Below are 16,980 nucleotides of genomic sequence, written 5' to 3' on the forward strand. Positions count from 1 at the left end.
TAAATTAGGTCCCTCACAGCGTGTAATCCCTTATTCCAGTGCAGATGGCAAAATAAGAATTACATGCTGTGGTTGCAGACCAGGCTGGATACTATTTGTCTTCATGAATATTTGATCTGATGCTGGAGGGGTTGTAGTAAACACATCCTGTCTCCTTCTATAAGAATCGTAGAATATAGCACGTGGAATCAGCCCGGAGCTCTGCGGTAGGCTTCATTTGGGAAAGAGCGTGTGTTTGTGTTCAGCGCGTCCTTATGGTCATTATAGCTCTGCTTTCAAACTCTTCACTGCCCACTTTAACACTTGCTTTAATTTCTCTGTCAGGTGATGGAAAGTGAAACCACTGTGGGTTTTAAGCTAGGTTTTAAGTGTGTGGTTAAGAAAGTTGTCAACCAACACATCTGCTTGCATAATACAGCCGCTTGCATAATACAGCCATGTTTAAAGCATCCTTAGGCCATATTGCAGTAATCATTGTAATGTTCCAAAAGATGGTTTAAGGAAATGCTCTTCGTGGCAGTGTATGTCTCTTTGGATTTTCTATGTTGGACCCAACTACATTCATACATAAAGAATGGGTTAATGCTTCAGTATAACCCTAACCCTATCAAAGTAGCCCTGTTACGAATACAATAAAATGGAGGTTGGATAGTGGCAAGATGCTCGTGCAGGAAAAGGTACAAAGGACACAATGAATACATCTAATTTGTTTCTCCAGTGTCATTTTTGTTTTGTCACAATTCACCAGCCCCCATCGTATCTTGCCACTTATCACCCATAGCACAGTGTGTTTACACGCTAAACTAATTGAGGGCTTGAAAGGACAAAGACATAAAATGAGCAGCCACGCCTCAGCACATTGTAACCGTTTACTGTTTTGTCAGCTTCAGACATCCCAAACCTCCTTTGCACTCACAAACACACATTTATTGGATTTGTACCTTGGCTTGTTAAGGTGACGCCTCTGATGTTTACTATCTCGCTCAGAAAACCATGTGATTGCTTGACTTTTGGTAGAGTTTTGCTATCTGTTTGACTGGTTTTCCTTCTGATCATCAGACCACTGTGTCATGAAGCATGCATACTGGGCCATTCACATGAAAAGGAGCATAGCTGTACATCTTATGTGTATTCATATTAAAGGTCCCATGTCATGCTTTTCTGGCAAAGTCACAAACCCTCAAAGTACACCCTGTAGCGAGTAAATCTCTAACACAGAAAAGACCTGTCTATACGCCTCGTTGGAGATTTTTCTTTTTCTTCCTGGGTACAGTGACGTGACCATACCCAAGTGGACCCATTGGTCAATCCGTGGAGCTCCTCACACACACACACACTCTCTCAGCGGCAAAACTGTGACGCGCTGGAGGGGGTGCTGGTGGAGCCTCGCAGCGGCGAAACTCTGGCGCGCTTACACTGTAGGTCCGCCGTGTTTGCGGGTACTAGTGGAGCCTCGCAGATGGGGGTGCTGCAGCCCCCTCAGCACCCCCCCTTCCCGCATCCATGGTGCTCAGGCTGAGTTCAGGCTGTGTTTCGCGATGTCTCGCTGTCTCGCAGACCCCACGCAGCAACCAGGAAACGGCAGGGAGCCGCGCAACGTCCCGCCAACATGGCACCCAGACCTCATGCATCATTCTCATCTGTTTGTCATTACTGGTGTCATTTTCTGGTTGCTAACGCCATAGTAACACATACTCACTGATGTTCCACTGTAACGGTGGTGGACTCATCAGAACAGAGTGGGCGAGCTGACCAATCAGAGCACACTGGGCTCACAGGGAGGGGGGGGACAGGAGCTCCAACAAGCTGTGTAGGACAGAGAGTGAATACACATACTATACAGAGATGCTGTATGAGAAACCAATGTGAGTTTGGAAAATTGCACAATGTAAATCTATTCTAGTAGACCTCAACAATGGAATTATGATCAGTAGAAATGGCCATGTCATGGGACCTTTCAAACAGCATTATAGGTGGCTTAGGAATGTTCTGGAGTCCAAAGAGGAGTCTTTTTGAAAGGCATCTTTATCCTGTGGAGGTTTCCTCTGAAGTCCAAAGAAATTCAAATTAGGTTAAGTGAATATTTCTATATCGGCCATAGGGACGAATATGTACCATCGCCTATTTCTCAATGTGTGCTTCGTTACTGCATAGTAGCTGTGTTATGGCTTATCCTTTTGCTTTATATTTAATCAGTAGACTGGTCTGAGGTGCATTTTGCTCTCTTGCTTGTTGATGATTGCATGCTCAGATACACTCCTAAACTACTTGAACCAATGTTTTCGGCGGCCTCTGTTTCTCTTTGTCTCCCTCCCCGAGGCGAGCGTGTGCTCCTGCTGTAAAAGGCAGGTGCACCGCACCCACTGCCACTAACTCTGAGCCTGGCTCCCGGGCAGGACGTTCAATCTCCCCGGTAGTCCACCAGCAGATGAAAAACACCCACCTATCCGCCTCTTCCAAGGGACGAGGGAACCGTGCGGCATAGTTTCCGTTATCATTTTTAGAATATGTCCGTCAAAGTTTAAATCTCCTGGACAAAATTAGAAAAGTGCCGGTCAAAGGTCTTCTTTGTTATTTATTGAGCTTTAAAACAAATGAATAATGACACTATATAATAATATAAGAATAATACAAGGAGCCTCTCATTTCCTCCCCATCTCCTGACAGCCCATCAGTATCCGTCTCATGCAGCTGCTGATCCACTAATGAGTGACCCGACAGTAAAAATAAACATATTTATAACTAGTTTAGGTAGTTTGAGAGGTAATTAACATAGCTAAGTGAGATGATCTAACTTGAAGCGTGTGTTTTGCTCCGCTCACCGCTCCATCACAGCGGGTGGAGCTGCAGGTGATCATGCAGAGCTGCGTATCTCCGTCAGCAGCAGCTGATCTCTATATGACTGCCTGCGTGTCAAAGGACACCTAAACAATAAGCAACATTTTGACCGGAGAGATTTAGATTTGCCGGTCTTCAGCATATTTTACCGGTCATAGTCCGGTAATTACCGGCTAACGGAAACTTTGCCGTGCGGGGGGGTCTGCTGGAGGCTCCTGCTGGGTGCACTGTCCTGCGAGATACTGGGACCTGGCTCGAAACACTCGGAACACTGTTGTTGTTGTTGGCGAAACACATCAGCAATGACGGGAGTGAGCAGGAGAGGTGGGGAGAGGCGGGGCTGTGGCGTATCGGGCGTACACACTGAGCCGTTTGACCCCCCAGAGCGTTCCGTCCGCAGATCTACCCACCTTGGGACCCGTTATCGCTTGAGGGCTCAGTTTCCGCGGTTCCGTTACGGCATCGTGTGAACGAACCGTCCATACGATATAGAGAACTGTAGCGGATAACACCCGTTTCGTCTCCGTGTACACGGGGCCTAGCTCTAATGTTGGATGTGCCGACTTCTGAGTCACAGTGGCAATCACAGCCTTTTTAGATTAGTGTGATCCCTCATACATCATTGTTGTATGTTACTGATACTGTACTTGTAACGAATAGACTAAATGACACCATGGTAGAAAAGATTGAAGGTCTCAATATCAGCAAAACACAAAATGAAGATCTAATTTTCATTTAACACATTTAGAACTCCTTTTTAAGAGCTCTGAAAACTTTAACATTTAAAGGCCCCTGCACACCAAACAAACACCAAAGAACACGTCCCGACAGAACACGACTGTTGTGTCGCCTCACGTCTCCTGCGTCTTGGCCAAACAGTCGCACTGGAACACACAGCAAAGACTTTAGCCGACGGCCAATAAGCACGTACGCACTGTGCATGCTTGATTCACAATGACTCTCCTTACCAGCAGGCGGCGGTAGTGTGTATTCGTCATTCAAAAGAGGCAACCAGAAGACAGACTGTGAACAACAAATAGCTACATGCTACAGCTTGAGCCAAGCAGCACAGGGATGAACTATGCCAATATTTTAACAGTATCAGCAGTGCCTTATCAGTGGGGCAAGATGTAGCAAATATGTGTGCCTATCCTGCTATTTGTGTTTATTCTTTTAATCACACAGCGTTAAGAACAAATAAAAATGTGCCTACATAACTGTCAGTTGTAGCCGTATAATTATTATTGGTTTAACTAGCCTACTAACAGTATATTATTTGTAATCACAAATTGAAGAGACAGATCACGTTTTGTTCAGCCAGATCATTTTCTAATCATTTATCTATCGATCATAAATCTATCGATTAGATTTATGATTAGAAAATTATAAATGTAGAGTAGACAAGTGGATATTATCCGGCTGAACAAAACGTGATCTGTCTCTTCAATTTGTTTCAACCACAGACCTTATTTTGATCTATTTTCCAAAATTGTATGGAGAAATTGCATTGGTTTTTGTTGAAGGAACCGGAAAGAGTTTACTTCCGGGTTTTAGGACGTCACTGTGACGTCACTGTGGCACTCTATTCAGGCAAATAGTATTTCGCTAAGCTGCAGCCAATCAGAATGATTTATTTTGCCGACAGCCTCCGCAGGCTCCACGGCCGATTCAACAAGGTGAATCAGACCCGGAAGGTGTCGGCAGACCCGGCGCCAGAACAAATCTAAAGGGAGGGCATATGATTTTCATAGGAGGGCACACAACACCGTCACGTGCTGCGGGCCTGCGGCACAATATATATATCAAACAGCAAGGCCAACAGCATTGCGCAAAGACACACTTATCGCAAATACATACATAAATAAAGGGCAACATAGAAACCACTTTTGAAACATTGTGTGTGTGGCAGCACAAACACTGGTAAATCACGAGCAAGGCACACTGGTTAAGGATGGCAGCTTCCTCATCGTTGCACTCGGAGAGCAGTGGCGGCGCCAGGGTATGGCTGGGGTAGGCTATAGCCATACCAAGAAATGGCTTAGCCCCACCATGAAAAATGATGTTAAAGTAAGCTAAATAAAGTCCACCAACTCGCGCGGAGTAAATTGCACAGACGGCAGTTAGTAACAGAGATGGGGACTCGAGTTTGTGACTCGGACTCGAGTCGCACTTAAGTCGCACACACAGAGACTTCAGACTTGACTTGGACTCCTGCTCAAAAGACTTCGGACTTGACTTGGACTCGTATTTTGGGACTCGTGAACAATCATTGTGTTTTCTATTTTTGGCGTATTAAAGGTGGGGTAGGTAAGTTTGAGAAACCAGCTCGAGATCGCTAGAATTTGAAAATACACAACCGGAGAAAATCTGCCACTTCCTCACAGAGCCCCTCCTCCAACACACGAACGCGCACATGACCAATGAGGGCACGAGATAAGTTTGTGCCCCGATGGAAGGCTGACAGGCAGGTAGGCCATCCAGTTACTTTAGCCGGGCCAGCTATCGGGATGTTAAGAGCATTCCATGGAATATAACAAAAAGTGTATCTCGAGCCGGTTTCTCAAACTTACCTACCCCACCTTTAACATTAACATCATGGTCACACCATGGCGACCGGCGGGACACCTGCAGCTGGACCGCTTTTAATTAGGTTCAACTATAAAAACTTTGAACAAAACGCCGGCGGCACCAACAAAAAGAGCGCACACTGCAAAGTCTGCAATATTAAAATCAATGATGCTGGTGCAACAACGTCAAATTTCATCAGGCACTTGAAAACTCACCCGGAGAGGTCAGTCACATTAACGCATATGGACGGTTAGCAAACATGTTTAGCTCAGCATCAGCTATATAATGTTAACTTAGCTTGCTACTAGCTTTGTAACTGAATATTTGAAAAGATGAGTGAATGTTTGCTTGTCACACTTGTTTGCGTTGAGTGGCGTTGACATCCAACTCTTGACATGACATAAAAAAGGTCGGTAACGTTAATCATTACTGGCTAACGTTAAACGTAGAAAAATACATAGTTACATACATAAATACATCTGTCGGTTTATAGGCAGGTTACAGGTTTATTGTTGACCACGTAACGTTAATGTTACAGGTTTATCAGGTTACCATTACACTGGGTTTGAGTGAGAGGATAGAGGAATATGTTTATTTACTGTATAGTAGACTTAAAAGATGTAATTAGAGACCCAGTGTAATTAAACAATACGGTTGCAGAGGTCAAATTTTAACATTTTTGTCCACTGGCCAAATGGCTAGCCTAGTGAATGTTGAAATGTTACCAGCCACTCAATAGATTGCCATTGTTATTTTTGGCTGGTGCGTGCAACATACAGTACCAGCCACTTGCATGATTTACCAGCATTTGGCTGGTAAATGGTGTTAATGGTAGATATCTCTTTTGGAACAGGTCATGTTTTAATATCACCAGTTCAGTATATTTCAGATAATATTGCAGCAATAGTTTTTTAGTTGCAAATGGCACAGAACAAATGTATACTTTTAAGTACTTTTAACACAGTTTCCCTGCGGGGGATTAATAAAGTATTTGTGATACTGATTTCTGATTCTGAAGTGTTTTGCTTATAAGTTGTTTGCATTTAGCTAAAGTGTGATGTTTTTCCTCATATTGCATTGCAATAGCCTGTTTAAAGTGATCATATAACAAACAACTAATCAGTACTGATACTGTATGCTAATAGATATAGGAGTGATAATAATACAGTAAATGCTTTGAATTTCTTAGATATCTGTGCAGTATTCTTAACAGACTGGATAGCAGCAGACAATATAAGGCTTATTACAACCAGAAGAGACATGAGACTTTTATTTTTTAGAGACTTGAGACTTGACTTGGACTCGTGACCAAAGACTTGAGACTTGATCAAGTCTCACCCCACAAAGACTTGAGACTTGACTTGGACTCGTGACCAAAGACTTGAGACTTGACTTGGACTTGCAAAAAAAGACTTGTGAACATCTCTGGTTAGTAAGATTGATTTCAGTAGCCACTTGTCTGGAAATACCGAAGACTAGAAACGGTTTTGAAAACTTTTGTCACGTAGTGATCTCTTCTCAATAAAACATCTTTGATAATGTCTTCTGGCCAATCAGAATTAAGATAACGGCGTGGTGTTGTTGCAGGAAGTCCCGACGGAGAATACTTTTGCGGTAGTACATCTCTATATACATCGATACAACATTACGTGTTGATAGAAGTCAACACGTAATGAAATAAGACCCCACGGTTTGATGATTGATAGGTGCAGGGGCGGACTGGGACTACAAATCAGCCCGGGACTCTCGAACGGCCCACTACGGTACCGCCGGCCCACCGCGGTACCGCAAGTAGCTAAATACCGCTAGTAAATTGTCGGGGGGGGGGGGGTGCTAGTGACGCAGAGGTAGACATTAAGGGTAAGTCCACCGGCCCGGACTTGTATTATCACTGGCCCCACCATTGTAACCACTGGCCCGGAGCATTCGTCCAAAAAAAAAAATCTACTAATAATGAAGAAAATGAACACATTTCTTGCAATAGTAATGTATGCACTAACTACATTACTACTTGTACTATAACATTTGAATCATCAGTTCTTCCACATTTTCCTCAATTGTTCATATTTGGTTTATTAAAATAATGATATTGTGGTCATTGTTAAAACAAATTCTGCTATTATTATGAGTATTATTATTTGTATAATGCACTTTCTGCCTTCCTGTCATTAGGAGTTAGAAATGTAATGGCTATGTAGTAGATTAGATTAGAACCCTCATTATCCTAAACTGCTGGGACATTTCGCCAATACCTTTATATTGTCTACTCTTCACTTAGTCTACTTGTCAGCATAGGTCGGCATTGATGTACAGAGCAGACAGAAGACCTTGTTTATATTGGCATCATATTGAGAGGTGCAGCCAGTGACGCATCCTAAAACCAGGAAGTAAGCTGCTGGTTCCCTCGACAAAAAGCAATGGGATTTCTCCACAGGGTTTTGGAAAATAGCTGGAAATAAGGTCTGTGGAAAACAAACCTGTTTGATAAATGCACGTTTTGTTCAGCCGGATAATCTCCACATGTCTACCCTACTTTTATAATTTTCGAATCATAAATCTAATCGATAGATTATAAAAGGGTTTTAGGATGCGTCACTGCACCACTAGAAGCCAACTCCATCGATCAAGCTGGCTGAAACTTTCTCTCCCTCTTCTTCTCATGCTCTCTGTCACTCTCCTTTAACTCCTCCGGTGACTTTCTTTTATTTGAAGATTGTTTTTTGCCCGGCGCTTGGCCGGTTACTGCTGGTATTAAAAACATTTTTGGCGAATACAATAGTCTGTAGTGAAGGAACGCGCTCCCACTCACGGGAGCCTGCTCGCGCTGCGCTCCGCAGCAAACAGCTGTTTGCTTTTCATCCAACAACTCACGGAACGCTATGTTGTAGCGTTGATAAACTAAACAATTTAACTAAATTGCTAGTCAAAATACCTATACCACAGGACAATTTTTTTAAAGCAATATTTTTAGTGGCCTGAGCGGGCAAGTGGAAAGTAGGCTACGTTATGCTGACCCGGGGTGTCTAAATAGTGCTTCCGGGCCAGCGGGCCATTTATAATGTCGAGCCCAGGCCGGTTACTGGCAGACCCACATCGTCCGACCGGCCCACTTCAGTACCAGCCCATCGGGATTCGTCCCGATGGCCAGTCCGCCCCTGGATAGGTGTGTGGGCTGTCTTTCATTTTGACACACAGAACAATGGGGGCTATCCACCCTTATCCACAATGTAAAGTAGTTCACACAGCCTCTTCCCTCTTCTCTCTGTGAGGAGCAGCAGGTTCAGCTTTCAGAACAAAGTAACAACAAACTAAAATGGCATTTATTTTTTTAAATATGTCGTGTAGTAATAGATTTATTTATTTTTCTTCTCAAGAGAGTACCAGAATGTGTATTTTATGTTAGTATTTCAAAAAATCTCCTGGGGGTGAATCCCCCCAGACCCCCCTGCAGGGGTTGGGTTTTCAGCAAGTCAACTCTTTCACCTGTGGGGAAATTGCAGGATTGGCTCCAGGTCGCCCTTTTTATTTACTACAAGACAAATGTGCCTTTTTATTTCATACAGTTCAATTTAGATTGAGACAGGGAAATAATCTAAACCTCACGCGTGGCGTTTCACTGTCAAGGGGGGCGATATAGTGTGTATGTAATTACATTGCAAATACTGACTTGAGCCCCACCACTGTATGGGTTAGCCCTACCATAGATTACCCGGCCTGGCCCTCCTTGGCCCTCCCACGGCGCCGGGCATGGGTGTCGGCATGGCCGAAAAGACACAACAGGGCGGGACCAAGCCCCCAGGAAGTGCGCCGGACTCTCAGGAAAATATTCGTTGTGGCCAAACGACGGTACTACACTTCCGTATCAGTCGCTGGGCCCGGAAAGACTTTTTCCCATTGACTAACATTGGGAAAGAGATGTCTGTAAATCGTTGGATAATTTTTTTTAAACTAAATAAACAACCCAGTATGAACACTTGTATAGCCCTTATCAAAAACATTCGGTCCTCAAGTTGTACAATGTGCTAATAACGTTATTCTGAGTTATTTTCCTCTGCATTATGAACGCGCATCTAACCCACGGGACCACGCCGCCCAGCACGTTCATGTGACGTGTTCAGTACTACATGAGTTTTACCTTTACCCATGGATGCACAATAAGAACGGATTATATGAATACTTTCGTGACGTTTCGCTCTCTTAAAAGTTGGACCATTTTGTCTTCATGCGCCAATGAGCAACTCTCATAGGAATGAATTAGGCCCCGCCTCCCATGCTGTATCCAGTTATTATTATGCATCCATGTGCGGGACACACCAATCTGAGGGTGACAGGACGCTCATCGACGGCCAGACATCTATCGACATCTATCGACGGCCGAAATCGGCTTGGTGTGTAGGGGCCTTTACTCTATACTTTATGTTGCCAGTTTACTTTAATTCATTATAGTGATTTCTAAACGTTTATATGATAACATAATGATGTGTTTTAATATCACACATTTATGGAGATACTGGTGTAGTAAAAATTGTCTCAGGATAGAATCTGATTTGTTTTGGGTGGAATTTATTTCTTTTAAATTATGGATTTTCATTTTTTCTGCATTGCTTTATTTGCATTGAGTATCATTTCTCGTCAATCAGCATGTTGAATGTTGTATGGGTATTCAATTCAAAGATTAGAGAGCAGAGTTTGTGTGTGTCTCTGTAAAAGCTGAACTGCAGATAAATGGTTTAGCTACACTATACAGCTTTGTTACTGAGCCATTTAAAATTGCTCCAACTCTCTTCTTTGTCAGAATAAGCTTTTAAGTACCCCATGGGTATCATTTTAGCCGGGCCTTTTATACAACTACTGCAGTTCAAATGGTCAATTTGCTTAACCCTCTATGGTACTATATGATGTTGCCTCCAGGCAACATACCCATTTTTTGCCTTTTACATTCACACAATACATCTCAAATTATGATGCAATACTTTAAAAAAGAGGCAGGACCATAAGGAACCAATAGTAGTGTTTGAATTTGTCCCAAGACTCTCTGGTGGCCAATTTGAAGACCCTGTTTGCCGCCTTTCCCACAAGGATCAGCTCAGCCATTTCTCTCCAAGAAATGTGTCTAAAAACGTCATTTCCTGCGCATTTCTTGTCTGGAAAAAAATGTATTCACAATAATAGGTGAGTAAACCTTATTTTCTAATAGTTTAATATACTTAATTTGCTAATTAGGTAATGGAAACTTGTTAAAATGCAAATGTTGCCTGGAGGCAACATCGTACCATTATGGTCAATTGTAAATGTTGCCTTGAGGCAACACCGTACCATTATGGATTCACCATGATATTGGGGTATTGTGTGTTTAGGTATAAACTGTTCAAAAGCATACCATTCATCATAGATCTCTACAATTTAACCAAGATACATTTGATGTTAAAGCCAACCCAATGATCTGTGCAAAGATGGGATAAGAAAAAGAAAGAAACATTGCAGGTTACATGCCCAAGTGTCGTGCATGCATACAATAAAAGTATGGGAGGAGTGGATCTTCTAGACTCGCTGATTGCTCTCTACAGAACAAAGATCATGTCAAGGAAGTGCATCCCCAAGAAAGAAATGTACAGCCTGCTGAAATTCAAAGCTGAAGTTGCAAGTTGTCTTTGCAACGAGAGGAAAGTCTTGAAAAAGAGGGGGAGACCATCTCATAATGTTGACAGAGACCTGGCTGAGAAGAAGCACAGAGGTTCTTCCTCATCAGTGCCATCAACACATGTGCATCAAGACCACACTGACCATTGGCCTGTGTGGGTGGAGAAAAAGGGCCGGTGCAAATAACCTGGCTGTAAGGGTGAAAGTGCAGTGATCAAAGTGTGTCACGTACCTGTACACGTACACTGCTGACAATAACTGCTTCATGAACTTCCACAAGCAGTGAGTCTATTTAGTCAAATGGCTCAATAAAGTTTGATGAAAGATGCCTAGGCTCTAAGCGTATTTATTGCTAAAGGTTGTTTCACAATTGTACAATGTGCCTGCAGGCAACTTTCAGACATGTAATCTTGTTAAAATATAAAAAATAAAGATTTTCACATTTGAATTGGCATGCAATTTAACCTGTTAAGGCTATGTAGTATTTTGCATTTGTTTTTAAATACATTTTGTTCAAATTTGAAACAATAACTCTCTTTTTCATAACTTACCATTATGGTACGTTGTTGCCTCAAGGCAACGTACCCCAAAAAGTACCCCCAAATAATTATTTATTTAAAATGTCTTTAGATTATGTTTATTTAGTCTATTATATGACAAAAAAACACTCCAAACATTTTTTTCCCAAATGGCATCATAGTGCGTACCATAGAGGGTTAAGGGAAGTGATTTTTTTAAATGTCACTGTTACAGCCGCTGTTACCTTGTGCCCTTAACTCTGTTTTGTGTGTATATGTGAATGAGCTGTGCAGTCCGTCAGCTGTCATTGGCCGTCCCGCCTTCACAACATCCCCGCCCGCTTCTGCCACGTCACCCGGGGGAGGAGTATAAAGGCCGGGCAAGGACATCATTCTGGAGGCTCTGTGTGGATAGACAGACGCCTCTAGCCTCCTACTACATTATTTGTTGTGTCCGTAAACTCTGTAATTCTATGCTTAGTTAGACTGCTTTGCAGAGTGCTAAGTAGTGTGTTGTGTGTGATATTGTGTAAGCTTAGACCCAGGTTGCTTAGCTCCTGTTGAACAGCATTTAGAATTAGGGACAGTGTGAAACAGCTTAGACCCAGGTAACTAGCACCTGTTGATCAGCTACAGCTGTGGGTGTGCAGCCTTCCTCAGTTCAGTTGTACCACGGTTAACGTGAGGTTTTGTTTTCCCCTTTAAATAGTACCCTGGATAATCTCTTAAACTCTCTTTTGGAGTCTCTTTATTTTGGTTGTTGTTAATGAGCATCTGGTCCCTTTGTTTGTGCCCGGCCTGCCTTGTTATTTTGTTTTACCACGAAGAGGTATAATAAAACCACTTATAATTCATACCAATTCTACTCTGGTCGTGTTTCTTCCCTTTGGATCCCCTAGACCCAAAAAGGGAACGTAATATTCACAATTCAGTTTTATCTTTGCCGTTGTTCTTTTCTGTACTTCACGAGCATTTCTTCTCCTAAATGGTCTGATAGCATGCTTATATTTGATCGTTTAACTACATTTGATAATTTAATAGTATTGAGAAATATATAATTTAGTAAAATATTAAGAAATATGTGTGTGTTTGAGGGGGTTGAGTGCAAGATATCATAACTGAAAGTATATGATAGGGCTGGAGAGAAATTCACTGGTATTTATTATGTACCTATCCCACAGAGTACATGGGTTTTTTACGAGGCATTATGTTACAGGAGAGCTGAAGCCCACTGAAATAGAGACTTGCTTCTTTTATGATGCAACTTTTCTGCGACTGTTTTCCTGACAGCCATATATACCATAATTCATAAAATATTTTAAAAGCAAAAAATCTTTAATATAAAAATAAAACACTTGTTTCTCGGGTGTATGTACAATTTAAGTATATTTTCTTGACAGTAAGCCTACAAGCACACTTGAGGTAATGCTTAACAAAAAGGCATTACATAAATATATATAGTTTTATTTAGTGCCGGGGTTAGAGATTCTCCTTTTCAGTTTCGTCTAGCAGCTGGTGAGCAAGACACGGAGTCTTCCTAGGTATTTTGGTGCTGCATTGTTTATTCATGGACAAACGTCCAGTGTATATTTACTGCCACCAGACAACTTCAATGCTGACCTTAGCCTCTGCTCCAATCAGGTGAGGCCCCTTGTGCAGCTTCTGTCTCTCCCTCACTCAACCAAGAACTGCTAGACACAAACGCTAAACACTGCTCCATTGAGCTACAATGAAACATTTCAGCATTGATGGAGTGTTACTACTGAAGGCTTGCAAATCTGGACAGGAACAATTTGTTATCTGTAACTTTGACAGAAACGACTTTCCCAATTGAAGCTGATGTTTAGCAGTCATAAACTGGCACAGAAATATCATGCTGATGGGTCTAGTCGTATGCCTCAAACCCTCAGAAATGTTTTAATGTGCTCAAACTTAACTTAAGATCATATCAGAATCAGGAATTTCGTTTTCGTGACAGTTGCATAATTTAAGAATAAAATATATACAAACCTTTTTATGGGGTTCAAGTAAAACAGTGCAATGAAAGTCAGTGTAGCCACTGGGACATGGCGTCTTAGGCACAGGATCGTCCTCCACAGCCTAGGGACCCTCTAAAGACCGGAAGCCGTCGATTGAAAGGTTGTCGTCATTGACCTACACTCCAGATATTTGGTTTCACTCCTAGCTTACGCCATTAGCTCGTCCATTTTCTTAGCTAGTGATCTTACGCTGGCCAAGATGAGAGGGGGAGACATGGCATACATGTCAGCCGGTCCCTGGTGTAAACAAGGCAGCAAAGTGTTTGTCACTATGCAACAGTGGCGAGTGGGATACAAGAAACAAAAACTCCACCTCCACGCAGGTTAGGAGAGGGTGTAGGAAGTTGCAAGTAGAAAAATAAAAAGTACTATAAACTAAGAAACCTAAAAGTGGAAAAAGAGTAACAACCTAGCAGAAGCAACTGCAGCAGGCTGCATGAATGCATGCACACTACATGGACTGACATTAATAAATCTAAGAATTGCCAACGGAAATTCCAACATGATTGTGCAACAACAGATTTTTATAGTTTTAAACATTTCAGTTAGACCATAACAGACAGGAAGGCAGAAAGGTTTGTGTTAACATTTCCTTGAAGGAGACATCAATCATTTTTTGCCTACTTATTGACATGTCTTTCAAGCTCATTCAAACATGGCTATTCTATAATAAGCTGAAGCTCTTTCACTCGATCCACATTTGCTGATACTTTTCAGCACTTTTCTGACAGTGTTTCAGGGCAAAAGAAGATTATACAGTATCATGCCTGCTAATGGCGCATCAGCTTAACAGATATTACACAAAGATCATTATGAAAATGTGGGTTTAATTAAAATGCATAAGGCTAAACCAAGTTAGATATTGGCGTCTCACATGCAGATTGTTGTGTGACTGTTGGTCTATGTGGTGATATTGCCAGTAATGTAGTTGTCAAAGTGAAGTGATGTTACTCTGGCACTCTACACTCAACCACCAGCAGTGTGCGTAGATGAAACAGATTGTTGGTGAATTGCAGTGCGATGGCAGTGAGTTCACAATCTGTGTGGAATGTTTGCAATCAGCCCCACTCCAGAAACAGATGGGCTGCTCACTGGGCACACAGGAGGCCGGGACACCCAGGATCCATGAAACAAATAGGGAGGCACCAGTACACCAGGATTAGAAAAAATGCGATGCAACTCTTTCACCAGACTTTGGATGTTTGTTGGATGATTTTGCTGTATGATGTCCTTTTGTTGTTCTGTTGTTTATGTTTTTATGTCTTCATGTGGAACCTACTGCTGCAGGTCTCCCTTGAAAAAGAGATCATTGATCTCAATGGGATTTCACCTGGATAAATAAAGGAATTTAATTGAATGTGTATGTGCTTGCGTGTGTGTGTGTGTGTGTTTCTTTACTTCTTTCCACCTGGCTCAAGTCAAGGTATTACGTTTGAAAAATGTTTGCATTCATGTTTCTTAGACCCTTAAAAATGGGCCGTGTCTGTCTATAAATCCAATTTTAAATGTAGTCAATGAGTTGGGGAAACTTATTTTAATAGCATTTTGCATCATAATATATAAAGATATGTCAGAAGCTTTAACCTTTAATCCAATCCAGACAGTTTCCTTTGCTTGTATTGTCTCTCTCTACTACATAACTGAATGCAGATCCTTCATGTGGTGCGGCGCTCTCATCAAATGCGTGATTTGGTTAGTGTTGACATTTACACCAAGAGCCGTTGACAGCATTGACTCTCTAAACATGTTTTAGAAAACAATGTACTGCAGCAACACTATAATGTTAATGACTGCGGAATATTGATAGCTGTTAAAAACAAAACCCCATTGCTCTGTTATATAACTCTATTCAATGATGTGAAGCATTTGGACAGCTTGACTGTTTGCGTCTGTTTCTTCCCCGGATATTAAAAATGACAGTGTTTCGAGAGCATCACATGCCTTTCAGCTGTGATGTTACCTTGCTGCTCACACTCAATCTATTATTACTCATCATGAACATAATGAACAGGACTAATTATTTGAAGCCTGATGTGGAATTTATTGAGAGGTTAGCTCTAATAGTCATAATGGAGATGTTAACCGAGATAGCTTGAAATGAAAAGATAATCCTCCCCCTAAGACAAAAGATTTTGTGCTGGAGTCATGAGGTGTATATTACATTTTAAAGGAAATGTTCTAATATGAATTGATTGTTGGTTGTTGAAATGGCACCAAATGGTCCATCAGAACAAGCCTTAGAATATTTCATGACATCCTGAAGACATCTTATGTTTCATGAGTTGTAAGGCTGGGAACAGAAATAACAGGTTTTTAGGGAATTGCCATAAGCATTGTATGAAAACTATCCAATTGCTGAGTGATATAAACATCACCAATGGGGTTTTAGGCCACATGTGACCTAAGGGGTAGCCTGTAAAATATATTAAGCACAACTGTAACACACCACCAACGCTCCCTTAGGTTCGGTTCTCCAAAAGTCTAACAACACTCATATAATAAACACATTTTGTTTTTAGATTTAACATCAATTTTGTTCCGTTAATCATTAATAATAAACAGCAACCACTCTGTGCTGGTGAGAAGTCATGGATGAAAAATATAGAGACGTGCATTAGGAGGAAAAAAGGCAAGAGCTTTTCAAATAGAAATAAATTGTCTTTCTGTATTTTCTCTCAACTGAAGTATCATTTAGTCTTTCAGGTCTTTATAGTCGCACACTATGTCCTTACTGTAAGTTTGATGCCTAAATATACCACATTTGCATACAAATGACATAATAAAGGTGTTCAAGTTGAACGATAATGTTGTTTGTATTTGCATTCTACTTACTGTGAATGTGCTGTTTCGATATGGCAATTACTCTGGTCTAACATCCAGAGAGTTTAGATGAAGTGGAGTTTAACAGACATTAAGTGTGAAACATTCCCTGGCTTCGCAACAAAAAATAAAGTTGAATATGCTTTCAAATAGCACTAATCATTCCCTGAGGTCAATTAAAGTGCTTCTGAATATGCACTACAGGGGAAAGGGCTTCCTGCCACCGGGCGTCCAGCTTGTTTGACTGATTGGCATTTGTTATGATTAAAGTCAAACTCCAAGGAAGAGTACATTAATCCAATCGTCAAAACTTGGAAACCATTTGTGTTATGTAATCAGAAACGTAGAAAGAGCTTTTAATTAACTCCTGCGATGGAAACAGTGGTGAACACATTTATATCCAACTGCCTGTTCTTAGAAATAAAAAGGTAACATTCCCATTGATGATGTAATGGATTTTTCTTAGATTAAATGTAGTGATTTAAATGCATCACAACAAAGTATGGGATTTAAGATTGGGATAAAACCACACGTCGCTAGTGTTTGAAACTTACTTT

General features: G+C 41.5%; 1 protein-coding gene across 1 annotated transcript in view; it reads left to right on the plus strand.

Moving 5' to 3' along the window:
- Positions 1–16,980, plus strand: part of thsd7ba (thrombospondin, type I, domain containing 7Ba) — a 176,224-nt gene that overhangs the window by 109,308 nt on the left and 49,936 nt on the right. The window lies entirely within an intron of this gene.

The sequence above is a fragment of the Gymnodraco acuticeps genome, unplaced genomic scaffold (assembly GCF_902827175.1).
Source record: "Gymnodraco acuticeps unplaced genomic scaffold, fGymAcu1.1, whole genome shotgun sequence".
Lineage (NCBI taxonomy): Eukaryota > Metazoa > Chordata > Actinopteri > Perciformes > Bathydraconidae > Gymnodraco > Gymnodraco acuticeps.